Source organism: Schistocerca gregaria, chromosome 4, assembly GCF_023897955.1.
Source record: "Schistocerca gregaria isolate iqSchGreg1 chromosome 4, iqSchGreg1.2, whole genome shotgun sequence".
Lineage (NCBI taxonomy): Eukaryota > Metazoa > Arthropoda > Insecta > Orthoptera > Acrididae > Schistocerca > Schistocerca gregaria.
Genome location: NC_064923.1, coordinates 26,576,151 through 26,593,714, shown reverse-complemented (window position 1 = coordinate 26,593,714; position 17,564 = coordinate 26,576,151). Strand labels below are relative to the sequence as shown.

The following is a 17,564-nucleotide window of genomic DNA, read 5'->3' as shown; positions in this document are numbered from 1 at the left end:
GACACAGCCGTCGTCGCGCCTGCTGCAGCAGTTCCGGAACCGCATTGCGGGCCGTCACCCTGCACATCTGCAACTTGGGCCGTCCGCGGTGGTGCACTAATATGTGCCCTCCCCGTGTCAAGGTTGGATACATCATCGTCAATATTCATGGGTGAGGCCAACGACGGAAGATAATCTTCGGTCCCCGAAGTGTCATCGCAGATCATGCGGCCCGCGTGTTTGGCCTTTTCACGCAAGGGAGGTGCCGATTGAGCTGCCGCCGGACGAGCGATCCGACGTTTCTTGTGCTTTTTCGGGGAGGACCCACTGACAGAGGCTTCCGCATTCTTTAAAGGAAGAGGAAGAGCCTCTGTCTCTTGCTGGCTGTCAGTGGCGGTAGTGGCCGCCTCCACAACGTCAACCCTGGCTTCCTCACGTGAGTCGTCACGGGGCACCGCGGCTAGTAAGCCAGCGACCGGCAAGGCTTCCTGAGCGGTAGAGATTTCCATAGGTACATCTCCGTCATTCGTAACATCTGCCACACTAAGTCCGACTTCCGCAGCCGACGCAGTGGGTGTATTTGCACGGACCGCCGCTACATAAGTAGTCGGTAATATTGTCGGTTGCGGGGGAGGGCCCAGTTCACCCGCAGGCAGCTGCGTTACACGTCGTTGGATGCACTGTGCCCGGACGTGTCCCGTGGAATTACAGCCTGAACATGTACGAGGCTGTCCCTCATATATGATTATCGCCCTATATCCACAAATCGTTAGGTAGGACGGAATATGCCGTTGCAATTCGATCTTAATTTGCCGCACACCGTTCAAAACAGGGTACTTATGGAACGAGGCCCACTTTTCGGCAATGTTACTGATAATTTTGCCGTAGGACTTAATAGAAGCATTAATTTGTTCGGCCGAGATTTCAAAAGGCAACTCGAAAATCCTGACGGTACGAATACCAAGACCAGCGTGGACAACAGTCACCTCACCAACATTCCCGTCACTGTGTCGAAATTTATAGGTACCGCCACATGAATCGATGAATTTGTCGCACAATTCTGGGTCACGCAATTTGATATAAACTGTGCTACTGACAATAGACAAATGGATACCAATGATATCGGTGGGAGGCAATTTTACGTCTTCATCGAGAAATCGTTCGACTTCGTAATATTTCGGTCGAGAAAAACTTCCATCAAACATAAACTTCAAAGTATCTTTCCGCTCTGGGTGATCCATGTTAGGTTCTATTCGTTACAAACAAGATGTTTGCGCGCCGCAACGGCCCTCGACTCACCACGTGCCGCACCGCAGGCCGCAGCTGAGCATGTAAACAACGCTCCAGGCACGTCCGACCTGCACGACGGCCGCGCCTCGACTAATCCATTAGGCCACACGGTCACTGACAAACAAGTGGAACTCATATACGACTCATCTCAAAACGCTCACACCACTGAGGAGTTGTGTTTTCGTTCTACACAGACGCTGCCCCTTGCTCTTTCCCACCCATTTGATACATTCAACCTGCTACGAGACCTACCAAATATAGACTGGGAAACTAAACCACACACTTTGTGCATTCGGAAATGTAAGGCAGGGCGTCCCTCGCCGAATTTGCTACGATGTCCATTTGCTACTTCTGCAGAAGTGGCGGCGGCGGCGGCGACGACGACGACGACGACAACCGCGGAAGGCTCTGAGATATGTGAGAAATACATCTATAAAATATATTTCAGACTGTCCCATCCCACCTTATGCTGTACCGCTTTGGCAAATGCTTTATCTGCGCCATTCGCCTTAATCACATCTGAGAGTAATTCTTAATAAAACGCCTCTCGCTAATTGTTAGTCATCCCAGATACTGTTTGCTATAAGGCCACGACGCGCAACTGATATCCAAAATTCGTCTGCCTCCTGTGAGGATCGAACTCACGACCCCTGGTTTACTAGACCTGTGCTCTGCCACTGATCTAAAGAGGCGCGGCCTAGCGGTACTTTTGCGTACTTCATTCTTACGGTCGTCTGGATCATCAGACTTCAGCTGACAACACTTCATATTACCGTCTAATATTTGCAGCTATGGCGACCCAATACTGCTTGGCTACACATCTGACACGTAAACGAAGTGCTCTCCAAATAACACCACTTGCATTTCAGAACATGTCTTTCACACATGTCTACAAAATCACCTTCACCTTCAAATACAGTTTCGTAGCGACTGACGGAGACGTAGGCAAAGTTTAAAGTTGCTATTTCCATTACATCACGTTAATCAGAAAAACGGTAAGTTACATCTGCAGAGGAACAAAATTCCGTTCCTCCCCACGTGGGGATCGAACCTACGACCCTGCGATTAAGAGCCTTATGTTCTACCAACTGAGCTAGCCGCGCTGCCTCGGTGAGTATATGCCGGTTAGCACGTCCCACAGTACTCGTTTGGGTTGATTGGTCCCATACAGAACCTTCCCATGTTGCCTAATGTTTTCCTAACGTCACACTCGTCACGTAGTTCACTTTTATTTCATAATCATTTCTGAGAGGTAACAGAATTGCATGACAACCTGCAGAGCTAGTTTCGTCAAAATTAACACACATACTTGATGTGACTCATAAGCCGAACGAGTTACTTTCCGACGTTATTTTAGATGTGCAAGTGCCAGTCAAAAACACGCGGCGACGGCAATATGCAAACCAATTCGCTAGTTAACACCGGTCTTGTTGTGCGTGTTTTAAGCTGAAGAGCATCTCCAAGCAGAAAATGGTCAACAGCAACATTCACACGGTTTCGTACTGCTCAAGTGCTACACTAAAACGGTATGTTTCTTTTTCAGATCTGGAAAAACACGACCGAGAGAGGAATCAAACACGCAATCTTCGGATACGAAGTCCGACGCCTTATCCATTAGGCCACACGGTCACTGACAAACAAGTGGAACTTATATGCGACTCATCTCAAAACGCTCACACCAATGAGGAGTTGTTTTTTCGTTCTACACAGACGCTGCCCCTTGCTCTTTCCCACCCATTTGATACATTCAACCTGCTACGAGACCTACCAAATATAGACTGGGAAACTAAACCACACACTTTGTGCATTCGGAAATGTAAGGCAGGGCGTCCCTCGCCGCATTTGCTGCGATGTCCATTTGCTACTTCTGCAGAAGTGGCGGCGGCGGCGACGACGACGACGACGACGACGACGACGACGACGACGACGACGACGACGACAACCGCGGAAGGCTCTGAGATATGTGAGAAATATATCTATAAAATATATTTCAGACTGTCCCATCCCACCTTATGCTGTACCGCTTTGGCAAATGCTTTATCTGCGCCATTCGCCTTAATCACATCTGAGAGTAATTCTTAATAAAACGCCTCTCGCTAATTGTTAGTCATCCCAGATACTGTTTGCTATAAGGCCACGACGCGCAACTGATATCCAAAATTCGTCTGCCTCCTGTGAGGATCGAACTCACGACCCGTGGTTTACTAGACCAGTGCTCTGCCACTGAGCTAAAGAGGCGCGGCCTTGCGGTACTTTGCGTACTTCATCCTTACGGTCGTCTGGATCATCAGACTTCAGCTGACAACACTTCATATTACTGTCTAATATTTGCAGCTATGGCGACCCATTACTGCTTGCCTACACATCTGACACGTAAAGGAAGTGCTCTCCAAATAACACCACTTGCATTTCAGAACATGTCTTTCACACATGTCTACAAAATCACCTTCACCTTCAAATACAGTTTCGTAGCGACTGACAGAGACGTAGGCAAAGTTTAAAGTTGCTATTTCCATTACATCATGTTAATCAGAAAAACGGTAAGTTACATCTGCAGAGGAACAAAATTCCGTTCCTCCCCACGTGGGGCTCGAACCGACGACCCTGGGATTCAGAGCCTTATGTTCTACCGACTGAGCTAGCCGCGCTGCCTCAGGGAGTATATGCCGGTTAGCACGTCACACAGTACTCGTTTGGGTTGATTGGTCCCATACAGAACCTCCCCATGTTGCCTAATGTTTTCCTAACGTCACACTCGTCACGTAGTTCACTTTTATTTCATAATCATTTCTGAGAGGTAACAGAATTGCATGACAACCTGCAGAGCTAGTTTCGTCAAAATTAACACACATACTTGATGTGACTCATAAGCCGAACGAGTTACTTTCCGACGTTATTTTAGATGTGCAAGTGCCAGTCAAAAACACGCGGCGACGGCAATATGCAAACCAATTCGCTAGTTAACACCGGTCTTGTTGTGCGTGTTTTAAGCTGAAGAGCATCTCCAAGCAGAAAATGGTCAACAGCAACATTCACACGGTTTCGTACTGCTCAAGTGCTACACTAAAACGGTATGTTTCTCTTTCAGATCTGGAAAAACACGACCGAGAGAGGAATCAAACACGCAATCTTCGGATACGAAGTCCGACGCCTTATCCATTAGGCCACACGGTCACTGACAAACAAGTGGAACTTATATACGACTCATCTCAAAACGCTCACACCACTGAGGAGTTGTGTTTTCTTTCTACACAGACGCTGCCCCTTGCTCTTTCCCACCCATTTGATACATTCAACCTGCTACGAGACCTACCAAATATAGACTGGGAAACTAAACCACACACTTTGTGCATTCGGAAATGTAAGGCAGGGCGTCCCTCGCCGCATTTGCTGCGATGTCCATTTGCTACTTCTGCAGAAGTGGCGGCGGCGGCGACGACGACGACGACGACAACCGCGGAAGGCTCTGAGATATGTGAGAAATACATCTATAAAATATATTTCAGACTGTCCCATCCCACCTTATGCTGTACCGCTTTGGCAAATGCTTTATCTGCGCCATTCGCCTTAATCACATCTGAGAGTAATTCTTAATAAAACGCCTCTCGCTAATTGTTAGTCATCCCAGATACTGTTTGCTATAAGGCCACGACGCGCAACTGATATCCGAAATTCGTCTGCCTCCTGTGAGGATCGAACTCACGACCCCTGGTTTACTAGACGAGTGCTCTGCCACTGAGCTAAAGAGGCGCGGCCTAGCGGTACTTTTGCGTACTTCATCCTTACGGTCGTCTGGATCATCAGACTTCAGCTGACAACACTTCATATTACCGTCTAATATTTGCAGCTATGGCGACCCATTACTGCTTGGCTACACATCTGACACGTAAACGAAGTGCTCTCCAAATAACACCACTTGCATTTCAGAACATGTCTTTCACACATGTCTACAAAATCACCTTCACCTTCAAATACAGTTTCGTAGCGACTGACGGAGACGTAGGCAAAGTTTAAAGTTGCTATTTCCATTACATCACGTTAATCAGAAAAACGGTAAGTTACATCTGCAGAGGAACAAAACTCCGTTCCTCCCCACGTGGGGCTCGAACCCACGACCCTGGGATTAAGAACCTTATGTTCTACTGACTGAGCTAGCCGCGCTGCCTCGGTGAGTATATGCCGGTTAGCATGTCACACAGTACTCGTTTGGGTTGATTGGTCCCATACAGAACCTCCCCATGTTGCCTAATGTTTTCCTAACGTCACACTCGTCACGTAGTTCACTTTTATTTCATAATCATTTCTGAGAGGTAACAGAATTGCATGACAACCTGCAGAGCTAGTTTCGTCAAAATTAACACACATACTTGATGTGACTCATAAGCCGAACGAGTTACTTTCTGACGTTATTTTAGATATGCAAGTGCCAGTCAAAAACACGCGGCGACGGCAATATGCAAACCAATTCGCTAGTTAACACCGGTCTTGTTGTGCGTGTTTTAAGCTGAAGAGCATCTCCAAGCAGAAAATGGTCAACAGCAACATTCACACGGTTTCGTACTGCTCAAGTGCTACACTAAAACGGTATGTTTCTTTTTCAGATCTGGAAAAACACGACCGAGAGAGGAATCAAACACGCAATCTTCGGATACGAAGTCCGACGCCTTATCCATTAGGCCACACGGTCACTGACAAACAAGTGGAACTTATATACGACTCATCTCAAAAAACTCACACCACTGAGGAGTTGTGTTTTCGTTCTACACAGACGCTGCCCCTTGCTCTTTCCCACCCATTTGATACATTCAACCTGCTACGAGACCTACCAAATATAGACTGGGAAACTAAACCACACACTTTGTGCATTCGGAAATGTAAGGCAGGGCGTCCCTCGCCGCATTTGCTACGATGTCCATTTGCTACTTCTGCAGAAGTGGCGGCGGCGGCGACGGCGACGACGACGACGACGACGACGACAACCGCGGAAGGCTCTGAGATATGTGAGAAATACATCTATAAAATATATTTCAGACTGTGCCATCCCACCTTATGCTGTACCGCTTTGGCAAATGCTTTATCTGCGCCATTCGCCTTAATCACATCTGAGAGTAATTCTTAATAAAACGCCTCTCGCTAATTGTTAGTCATCCCAGATACTGTTTGCTATAAGGCCACGACGCGCAACTGATATCCAAAATTCGTCTGCCTCCTGTGAGGATCGAACTCACGACCCCTGGTTTACTAGACCAGTGCTCTGACACTGAGCTAAAGAGGCGCGGCCTAGCGGTACTTTTGCGTACTTCATCCTTACGGTCGTCTGGATCATCAGACTTCAGCTGACAACACTTCATATTACCGTCTAATATTTGCAGCTATGGCGACCCATTACTGCTTGGCTACACATCTGACACGTAAACAAAGTGCTCTCCAAATAACACCACTTGCATTTCAGAACATGTCTTTCACACATGTCTACAAAATCACCTTCACCTTCAAATACAGTTTTGTAGCGACTGACGGAGACGTAGGCAAAGTTTAAAGTTGCTATTTCCATTACATCACGTTAATCAGAAAAACGGTAAGTTACATCTGCAGAGGAACAAAATTCCGTTCCTCCCCACGTGGGGCTCGAACCCACGACCCTGTGATTAAGAGCCTTATGTTCTACCGACTGAGCTAGCCGCGCTGCCTCGGTGAGTATATGCCGGTTAGCACGTCACACAGTACTCGTTTGGTTTGATTGGTCCCATACAGAACCTCCCCATGTTGCCTAATGTTTTCCTAACGTCACACTCGTCACGTAGTTCACTTTTATTTCATAATCATTTCTGAGAGGTAACAGAATTGCATGACAACCTGCAGAGCTAGTTTCGTCAAAATTAACACACATACTTGATGTGACTCATAAGCCGAACGAGTTACTTTCCGACGTTATTTTAGATGTGCAAGTGCCAGTCAAAAACACGCGGCGACGGCAATATGCAAACCAATTCGCTAGTTAACACCGGTCTTGTTGTGCGTGTTTTAAGCTGAAGAGCATCTCCAAGCAGAAAATGGTCAACAGCAACATTCACACGGTTTCGTACTGCTCAAGTGCTACACTAAAACGGTATGTTTCTTTTTCAGATCTGGAAAAACACGACCGAGAGAGGAATCAAACACGCAATCTTCGGATACGAAGTACGACGCCTTATCCATTAGGCCACACGGTCACTGACAAACAAGTGTAACTTATATACGACTCATCTCAAAACGCTCACACCACTGAGGAGTTGTGTTTTCGTTCTACACAGACGCTGCCCCTTGCTCTTTCCCACCCATTTGATACATTCAACCTGCTACGAGACCTACCAAATATAGACTGGGAAACTAAACCACACACTTTGTGCATTCGGAAATGTAAGGCAGGGCGTCCCTCGCCGCATTTGCTACGATGTCCATTTGCTACTTCTGCAGAAGTGGCGGCGACGACGACGACGAGGACGACGACGACAACCGCGGAAGGCTCTGAGATATGTGAGAAATACATCTATAAAATATATTTCAGACTGTCCCATCCCACCTTATGCTGTACCGCTTTGGCAAATGCTTTATCTGCGCCATTCGCCTTAATCACATCTGAGAGTAATTCTTAATAAAACGCCTCTCGCTAATTGTTAGTCATCCCAGATACTGTTTGCTATAAGGCCACGACGCGCAACTGATATCCAAAATTCGTCTGCCTCCTGTGAGGATCGAACTCACGACCCGTGGTTTACTAGACCAGTGCTCTGCCACTGAGCTAAAGAGGCGCGGCTTAGTGGTACTTTTGCGTACTTCATCCTTACGGTCGTCTGGATCATCAGACTTCAGCTGACAACACTTCATATTACCGTCTAATATTTGCAGCTATGGCGACCCATTACTGCTTGGCTACACATCTGACACGTAAAGGAAGTGCTCTCCAAATAACACAACTTGCATTTCAGAACATGTCTTTCACACATGTCTACAAAATCACCTTTACCTTCAAATACAGTTTCGTAGCGACTGACGGAGACGTAGGCAAAGTTTAAAGTTGCTATTTCCATTACATCACGTTAATCAGAAAAACGGTAAGTTACATCTGCAGAGGAACAAAATTCCGTTCCTCCCCACGTGGGGCTCGAACACACGACCCTGGGATTAAGACCCTTATGTTCTACCGACTGAGCTAGCCGCGCTGCCTCGGTGAGTATATGCCGGTTAGCACGTCACACAGTACTCGTTTGGGTTGATTGGTCCCATACAGAACCTCCCCATGTTGCCTAATGTTTTCCTAACGTCACACTCGTCACGTAGTTCACTTTTATTTCATAATCATTTCTGAGAGGGAACAGAATTGCATGACAACCTGCAGAGCTAGTTTCGTCAAAATTAACACACATACTTGATGTGACTCATAAGCCGAACGAGTTACTTTCCGACGTTATTTTAGATGTGCAAGTGCCAGTCAAAAACACGCTGCGACGGCAATATGCAAACCAATTCGCTAGTTAACACCGGTCTTGTTGTGCGTGTTTTAAGCTGAAGAGCATCTCCAAGCAGAAAATGGTCAACAGCAACATTCACACGGTTTCGTACTGCTCAAGTGCTACACTAAAACGGTATGTTTCTTTTTCAGATCTGGAAAAACACGACCGAGAGAGGAATCAAACACGCAATCTTCAGATACGAAGTCCGACGCCTTATCCATTAGGCCACACGGTCACTGACAAACAAGTGGAACTTATATACGACTCATCTCAAAACGCTCACACCACTGAGGAGTTGTGTTTTCGTTCTACACAGACGCTGCCCCTTGCTCTTTCCCACCCATTTGATACATTCAACCTGCTACGAGACCTACCAAATATAGACTGGGAAACTAAACCACACACTTTGTGCATTCGGAAATGTAAGGCAGGGCGTCCCTCGCCGCATTTGCTACGATGTCCATTTGCTACTTCTGCAGAAGTGGCGGCGACGACGACGACGAGGACGACGACGACAACCGCGGAAGGCTCTGAGATATGTGAGAAATACATCTATAAAATATATTTCAGACTGTCCCATCCCACCTTATGCTGTACCGCTTTGGCAAATGCTTTATCTGCGCCATTCGCCTTAATCACATCTGAGAGTAATTCTTAATAAAACGCCTCTCGCTAATTGTTAGTCATCCCAGATACTGTTTGCTATAAGGCCACGACGCGCAACTGATATCCAAAATTCGTCTGCCTCCTGTGAGGATCGAACTCACGACCCGTGGTTTACTAGACCAGTGCTCTGCCACTGAGCTAAAGAGGCGCGGCTTAGTGGTACTTTTGCGTACTTCATCCTTACGGTCGTCTGGATCATCAGACTTCAGCTGACAACACTTCATATTACCGTCTAATATTTGCAGCTATGGCGACCCATTACTGCTTGGCTACACATCTGACACGTAAAGGAAGTGCTCTCCAAATAACACAACTTGCATTTCAGAACATGTCTTTCACACATGTCTACAAAATCACCTTTACCTTCAAATACAGTTTCGTAGCGACTGACGGAGACGTAGGCAAAGTTTAAAGTTGCTATTTCCATTACATCACGTTAATCAGAAAAACGGTAAGTTACATCTGCAGAGGAACAAAATTCCGTTCCTCCCCACGTGGGGCTCGAACACACGACCCTGGGATTAAGACCCTTATGTTCTACCGACTGAGCTAGCCGCGCTGCCTCGGTGAGTATATGCCGGTTAGCACGTCACACAGTACTCGTTTGGGTTGATTGGTCCCATACAGAACCTCCCCATGTTGCCTAATGTTTTCCTAACGTCACACTCGTCACGTAGTTCACTTTTATTTCATAATCATTTCTGAGAGGGAACAGAATTGCATGACAACCTGCAGAGCTAGTTTCGTCAAAATTAACACACATACTTGATGTGACTCATAAGCCGAACGAGTTACTTTCCGACGTTATTTTAGATGTGCAAGTGCCAGTCAAAAACACGCTGCGACGGCAATATGCAAACCAATTCGCTAGTTAACACCGGTCTTGTTGTGCGTGTTTTAAGCTGAAGAGCATCTCCAAGCAGAAAATGGTCAACAGCAACATTCACACGGTTTCGTACTGCTCAAGTGCTACACTAAAACGGTATGTTTCTTTTTCAGATCTGGAAAAACACGACCGAGAGAGGAATCAAACACGCAATCTTCAGATACGAAGTCCGACGCCTTATCCATTAGGCCACACGGTCACTGACAAACAAGTGGAACTTATATACGACTCATCTCAAAACGCTCACACCACTGAGGAGTTGTGTTTTCGTTCTACACAGACGCTGCCCCTTGCTCTTTCCCACCCATTTGATACATTCAACCTGCTACGAGACCTACCAAATATAGACTGGGAAACTAAACCACACACTTTGTGCATTCGGAAATGTAAGGCAGGGCGTCCCTCGCCGCATTTGCTACGATGTCCATTTGCTACTTCTGCAGAAGTGGCGGCGACGACGACGACGAGGACGACGACGACAACCGCGGAAGGCTCTGAGATATGTGAGAAATACATCTATAAAATATATTTCAGACTGTCCCATCCCACCTTATGCTGTACCGCTTTGGCAAATGCTTTATCTGCGCCATTCGCCTTAATCACATCTGAGAGTAATTCTTAATAAAACGCCTCTCGCTAATTGTTAGTCATCCCAGATACTGTTTGCTATAAGGCCACGACGCGCAACTGATATCCAAAATTCGTCTGCCTCCTGTGAGGATCGAACTCACGACCCGTGGTTTACTAGACCAGTGCTCTGCCACTGAGCTAAAGAGGCGCGGCTTAGTGGTACTTTTGCGTACTTCATCCTTACGGTCGTCTGGATCATCAGACTTCAGCTGACAACACTTCATATTACCGTCTAATATTTGCAGCTATGGCGACCCATTACTGCTTGGCTACACATCTGACACGTAAAGGAAGTGCTCTCCAAATAACACAACTTGCATTTCAGAACATGTCTTTCACACATGTCTACAAAATCACCTTTACCTTCAAATACAGTTTCGTAGCGACTGACGGAGACGTAGGCAAAGTTTAAAGTTGCTATTTCCATTACATCACGTTAATCAGAAAAACGGTAAGTTACATCTGCAGAGGAACAAAATTCCGTTCCTCCCCACGTGGGGCTCGAACACACGACCCTCGGATTAAGACCCTTATGTTCTACCGACTGAGCTAGCCGCGCTGCCTCGGTGAGTATATGCCGGTTAGCACGTCACACAGTACTCGTTTGGGTTGATTGGTCCCATACAGAACCTCCCCATGTTGCCTAATGTTTTCCTAACGTCACACTCGTCACGTAGTTCACTTTTATTTCATAATCATTTCTGAGAGGGAACAGAATTGCATGACAACCTGCAGAGCTAGTTTCGTCAAAATTAACACACATACTTGATGTGACTCATAAGCCGAACGAGTTACTTTCCGACGTTATTTTAGATGTGCAAGTGCCAGTCAAAAACACGCTGCGACGGCAATATGCAAACCAATTCGCTAGTTAACACCGGTCTTGTTGTGCGTGTTTTAAGCTGAAGAGCATCTCCAAGCAGAAAATGGTCAACAGCAACATTCACACGGTTTCGTACTGCTCAAGTGCTACACTAAAACGGTATGTTTCTTTTTCAGATCTGGAAAAACACGACCGAGAGAGGAATCAAACACGCAATCTTCGGATACGAAGTCCGACGCCTTATCCATTAGGCCACACGGTCACTGACAAACAAGTGGAACTTATATACGACTCATCTCAAAACCCTCACACCACTGAGGAGTTGTGTTTTCGTTCTACACAGACGCTGCCCCTTGCTCTTTCCCACCCATTTGATACATTCAACCTGCTACGAGACCTACCAAATATAGACTGGGAAACTAAACCACACACTTTGTGCATTCGGAAATGTAAGGCAGGGCGTCCCTCGCCGCATTTGCTACGATGTCCATTTGCTACTTCTGCAGAAGTGGCGGCGGCGGCGACGACGACGACGACGACGACGACGACGACGACAACCGCGGAAGGCTCTGAGATATGTGAGAAATACATCTATAAAATATATTTCAGACTGTCCCATCCCACCTTATGCTGTACCGCTTTGGCAAATGCTTTATCTGCGCCATTCGCCTTAATCACATCTGAGAGTAATTCTTAATAAAACGCCTCTCGCTAATTGTTAGTCATCCCAGATACTGTTTGCTATAAGGCCACGACGCGCAACTGATATCCAAAATTCGTCTGCCTCCTGTGAGGATCGAACTCACGACCCCTGGTTTACTAGACCAGTGCTCTGACACTGAGCTAAAGAGGCGCGGCCTAGCGGTACTTTTGCGTACTTCATCCTTACGGTCGTCTGGATCATCAGACTTCAGCTGACAACACTTCATATTACCGTCTAATATTTGCAGCTATGGCGACCCATTACTGCTTGGCTACACATCTGACACGTAAACGAAGTGCTCTCCAAATAACACCACTTGCATTTCAGAACATGTCTTTCACACATGTCTACAAAATCACCTTCACCTTCAAATACAGTTTCGTAGCGACTGACGGAGACGTAGGCAAAGTTTAAAGTTGCTATTTCCATTACATCACGTTAATCAGAAAAACGGTAAGTTACATCTGCAGAGGAACAAAATTCCGTTCCTCCCCACGTGGGGCTCGAACCCACGACCCTGGGATTAAGAGCCTTATGTTCTACCGACTGAGCTAGCCGCGCTGCCTCGGTGAGTATATGCCGGTTAGCACGTCACACAGTACTCGTTTGGGTTGATTGGTCCCATACAGAACCTCCCCATGTTGCCTAATGTTTTCCTAACGTCACACTCGTCACGTAGTTCACTTTTATTTCATAATCATTTCTGAGAGGTAACAGAATTGCATGACAACCTGCAGAGCTAGTTTCGTCAAAATTAACACACATACTTGATGTGACTCATAAGCCGAACGAGTTACTTTCCGACGTTATTTTAGATGTGCAAGTGCCAGTCAAAAACACGCGGCGACGGCAATATGCAAACCAATTCGCTAGTTAACACCGGTCTTGTTGTGCGTGTTTTAAGCTGAAGAGCATCTCCAAGCAGAAAATGGTCAACAGCAACATTCACACGGTTTCGTACTGCTCAAGTGCTACACTAAAACGGTATGTTTCTTTTTCAGATCTGGAAAAACACGACCGAGAGAGGAATCAAACACGCAATCTTCGGATACGAAGTACGACGCCTTATCCATTAGGCCACACGGTCACTGACAAACAAGTGGAACTTATATACGACTCATCTCAAAACGCTCACACCACTGAGGAGTTGTGTTTTCGTTCTACACAGACGCTGCCCCTTGCTCTTTCCCACCCATTTGATACATTCAACCTGCTACGAGACCTACCAAAGATAGACTGGGAAACTAAACCACACACTTTGTGCATTCGGAAATGTAAGGCAGGGCGTCCCTCGCCGCATTTGCTACGATGTCCATTTGCTACTTCTGCAGAAGTGGCGGCGACGACGACGACGACGACGACGACAAGCGCGGAAGGCTCTGAGATATGTGAGAAATACATCTATAAAATATATTGCAGACTGTCCCATCCCACCTTATGCTGTACCGCTTTGGCAAATGCTTTATCTGCGCCATTCGCCTTAATCACATCTGAGAGTAATTCTTAATAAAACGCCTCTCGCTAATTGTTAGTCATCCCAGATACTGTTTGCTATAAGGCCACGACGCGCAACTGATATCCAAAATTCGTCTGCCTCCTGTGAGGATCGAACTCACGACCCCTGGTATACTAGACCAGTGCTCTGCCACTGAGCTAAAGAGGCGCGGCCTAGCGGTACTTTTGCGTACTTCATCCTTACGGTCGTCTGGATCATCAGACTTCAGCTGACAACACTTCATATTACCGTCTAATATTTGCAGCTATGGCGACCCATTACTGCTTGCCTACACATCTGACACGTAAAGGACGTGCTCTCCAAATAACACCACTTGCATTTCAGAACATGTCTTTCACATATGTCTACAAAATCACCTTCACCTTCAAATACAGTTTCGAGCGACTGACGGAGACGTAGGCAAAGTTTAAAGTTGCTATTTCCATTACATCACGTTAATCAGAAAAACGGTAAGTTACATCTGCAGAGGAACAAAATTCCGTTCCTCCCCACGTGGGGCTCGAACCCACGACCCTGGGATTAAGAGCCTTATGTTCTACCGACTGAGCTAGCCGCGCTGCCTCGGTGAGTATATGCCGGTTAGCACGTCACACAGTACTCGTTTTGGTTGATTGGTCCCATACAGAACCTCCCCATGTTGCCTAATGTTTTCCTAACGTCACACTCGTCACGTAGTTCACTTTTATTTCATAATCATTTCTGAGAGGTAACAGAATTGCATGACAACCTGCAGAGCTAGTTTCGTCAAAATTAACACACATACTTGATGTGACTCATAAGCCGAACGAGTTACTTTCCGACGTTATTTTAGATGTGCAAGTGCCAGTCAAAAACACGCGGCGACGGCAATATGCAAACCAATTCGCTAGTTAACACCGGTCTTGTTGTGCGTGTTTTAAGCTGAAGAGCATCTCCAAGCAGAAAATGGTCAACAGCAACATTCACACGGTTTCGTACTGCTCAAGTGCTACACTAAAACGGTATGTTTCTTTTTCAGATCTGGAAAAACACGACCGAGAGAGGAATCAAACACGCAATCTTCGGATACGAAGTACGACGCCTTATCCATTAGGCCACACGGTCACTGACAAACAAGTGGAACTTATATACGACTCATCTCAAAACGCTCACACCACTGAGGAGTTGTGTTTTCGTTCTACACAGACGCTGCCCCTTGCTCTTTCCCACCCATTTGATACATTCAACCTGCTACGAGACCTACCAAAGATAGACTGGGAAACTAAACCACACACTTTGTGCATTCGGAAATGTAAGGCAGGGCGTCCCTCGCCGCATTTGCTACGATGTCCATTTGCTACTTCTGCAGAAGTGGCGGCGACGACGACGACGACGACGACGAGGACGACGACGACAACCGCGGAAGGCTCTGAGATATGTGAGAAATACATCTATAAAATATATTTCAGACTGTCCCATCCCACCTTATGCTGTACCGCTTTGGCAAATGCTTTATCTGCGCCATTCGCCTTAATCACATCTGAGAGTAATTCTTAATAAAACGCCTCTCGCTAATTGTTAGTCATCCCAGATACTGTTTGCTATAAGGCCACGACGCGCAACTGATATCCAAAATTCGTCTGCCTCCTGTGAGGATCGAACTCACGACCCCTGGTTTACTAGACCAGTGCTCTGCCACTGAGCTAAAGAGGCGCAGCCTAGCGGTACTTTTGCGTACTTCATCCTTACGGTCGTCTGGATCATCAGACTTCAGCTGACAACACTTCATATTACCGTCTAATATTTGCAGCTATGGCGACCCATTACTGCTTGCCTACACATCTGACACGTAAAGGAAGTGCTCTCCAAATAACACCACTTGCATTTCAGAACATGTCTTTCACACATGTCTACAAAATCACCTTCACCTTCAAATACAGTTTCGTAGCGACTGACGGAGACGTAGGCAAAGTTTAAAGTTGCTATTTCCATTACATCACGTTAATCAGAAAAACGGTAAATTACATCTGCAGAGGAACAAAATTCCGTTCCTCCCCACGTGGGGCTCGAACCCACGACCCTGGGATTAAGAGCCTTATGTTCTACCGACTGATCTAGCCGCGCTGCCTCGGTGAGTATTTGCTGGTTAGCACGTCACACAGTACTCGTTTGGGTTGATTGGTCCCATACAGAACCTCCCCATGTTGCCTAATGTTTTCCTAACGTCACACTCGTCACGTAGTTCACTTTTATTTCATAATCATTTCTGAGATGTAACAGAATTGCATGACAACCTGCAGAGCTAGTTTCGTCAAAATTAACACACATACTTGATGTGACTCATAAGCCGAACGAGTTACTTTCCGACGTTATTTTAGATGTGCAAGTGCCAGTCAAAAACACGCGGCGACGGCAATATGCAAACCAATTCGCTAGTTAACACCGGTCTTGTTGTGCGTGTTTTAAGCTGAAGAGCATCTCCAAGCAGAAAATGGTCAACAGCAACATTCACACGGTTTCGTACTGCTCAAGTGCTACTCTAAAACGGTATGTTTCTTTTTCAGATCTGGAAAAACACGACCGAGAGAGGAATCAAACACGCAATCTTCGGATACAAAGTCCGACGCCTTATCCATTAGGCCACACGGTCACTGACAAACAAGTGGAACTTATATACGACTTATCTCAAAACGCTCACACCACTGAGGAGTTGTGTTTTCGTTCTACACAGACGCTGCCCCTTGCTCTTTCCCACCCATTTGATACATTCAACCTGCTACGAGACCTACCAAATATAGACTGGGAAACTAAACCACACACTTTGTGCATTCGGAAATGTAAGGCAGGGCGTCCCTCGCCGCATTTGCTACGATGTCCATTTGCTACTTCTGCAGAAGTGGCGGCGGCGGCGGCGGCGACGGCGACGACGACGACGACGACGACGACAACCACGGAAGGCTCTGAGATATGTGAGAAATACATCTATAAAATATATTTCAGACTGTGCCATCCCACCTTATGCTGTACCGCTTTGGCAAATGCTTTATCTGCGCCATTCGCCTTAATCACATCTGAGAGTAATTCTTAATAAAACGCCTCTCGCTAATTGTTAGTCATCCCAGATACTGTTTGCTATAAGGCCACGACGCGCAACTGATATCCAAAATTCGTCTGCCTCCTGTGAGGATCGAACTCACGACCCCTGGTTTACTAGACCAGTGCTCTGACACTGAGCTAAAGAGGCGCGGCCTAGCGGTACTTTTGCGTACTTCATCCTTACGGTCGTCTGGATCATCAGACTTCAGCTGACAACACTTCATATTACCGTCTAATATTTGCAGCTATGGCGACCCATTACTGCTTGGCTACACATCTGACACGTAAACGAAGTGCTCTCCAAATAACACCACTTGCATTTCAGAACATGTCTTTCACACATGTCTACAAAATCACCTTCACCTTCAAATACAGTTTCGTAGCGACTGACGGAGACATAGGCAAAGTTTAAAGTTGCTATTTCCATTACATCACGTTAATCAGAAAAACGGTAAGTTACATCTGCAGAGGAACAAAATTCCGTTCCTCCCCACGTGGGGATCGAACCCACGACCCTGGGATTA

The 17,564-nt window shown here is 46.4% G+C and overlaps 11 non-coding genes across 11 annotated transcripts; all 11 read right to left on the bottom strand.

The window, feature by feature from the left end:
* Positions 1-1,889: 1,889 nt before the first annotated feature.
* Positions 1,890-1,961, bottom strand: Trnat-agu (transfer RNA threonine (anticodon AGU)). The gene has a single exon. It is a non-coding gene; the product is annotated as a tRNA-Thr (tRNA).
* Positions 1,962-3,435: 1,474 nt separating this feature from the next.
* Trnat-agu (transfer RNA threonine (anticodon AGU)) lies at positions 3,436-3,507 on the bottom strand. Its single transcript has one exon. It is a non-coding gene; the product is annotated as a tRNA-Thr (tRNA).
* Positions 3,508-4,947: 1,440 nt separating this feature from the next.
* On the bottom strand, positions 4,948-5,019 carry Trnat-agu (transfer RNA threonine (anticodon AGU)). Its single transcript has one exon. It is a non-coding gene; the product is annotated as a tRNA-Thr (tRNA).
* A 1,453-nt stretch (positions 5,020-6,472) lies between these two features.
* Positions 6,473-6,544, bottom strand: Trnat-agu (transfer RNA threonine (anticodon AGU)). The gene has a single exon. It is a non-coding gene; the product is annotated as a tRNA-Thr (tRNA).
* A 1,444-nt stretch (positions 6,545-7,988) lies between these two features.
* Positions 7,989-8,060, bottom strand: Trnat-agu (transfer RNA threonine (anticodon AGU)). Its single transcript has one exon. It is a non-coding gene; the product is annotated as a tRNA-Thr (tRNA).
* A 1,444-nt stretch (positions 8,061-9,504) lies between these two features.
* Trnat-agu (transfer RNA threonine (anticodon AGU)) lies at positions 9,505-9,576 on the bottom strand. Its single transcript has one exon. It is a non-coding gene; the product is annotated as a tRNA-Thr (tRNA).
* A 1,444-nt stretch (positions 9,577-11,020) lies between these two features.
* Positions 11,021-11,092, bottom strand: Trnat-agu (transfer RNA threonine (anticodon AGU)). Its single transcript has one exon. It is a non-coding gene; the product is annotated as a tRNA-Thr (tRNA).
* A 1,456-nt stretch (positions 11,093-12,548) lies between these two features.
* Positions 12,549-12,620, bottom strand: Trnat-agu (transfer RNA threonine (anticodon AGU)). Its single transcript has one exon. It is a non-coding gene; the product is annotated as a tRNA-Thr (tRNA).
* Positions 12,621-14,061: 1,441 nt separating this feature from the next.
* On the bottom strand, positions 14,062-14,133 carry Trnat-agu (transfer RNA threonine (anticodon AGU)). Its single transcript has one exon. It is a non-coding gene; the product is annotated as a tRNA-Thr (tRNA).
* A 1,452-nt stretch (positions 14,134-15,585) lies between these two features.
* On the bottom strand, positions 15,586-15,657 carry Trnat-agu (transfer RNA threonine (anticodon AGU)). Its single transcript has one exon. It is a non-coding gene; the product is annotated as a tRNA-Thr (tRNA).
* A 1,459-nt stretch (positions 15,658-17,116) lies between these two features.
* On the bottom strand, positions 17,117-17,188 carry Trnat-agu (transfer RNA threonine (anticodon AGU)). Its single transcript has one exon. It is a non-coding gene; the product is annotated as a tRNA-Thr (tRNA).
* Positions 17,189-17,564: the final 376 nt, after the last annotated feature.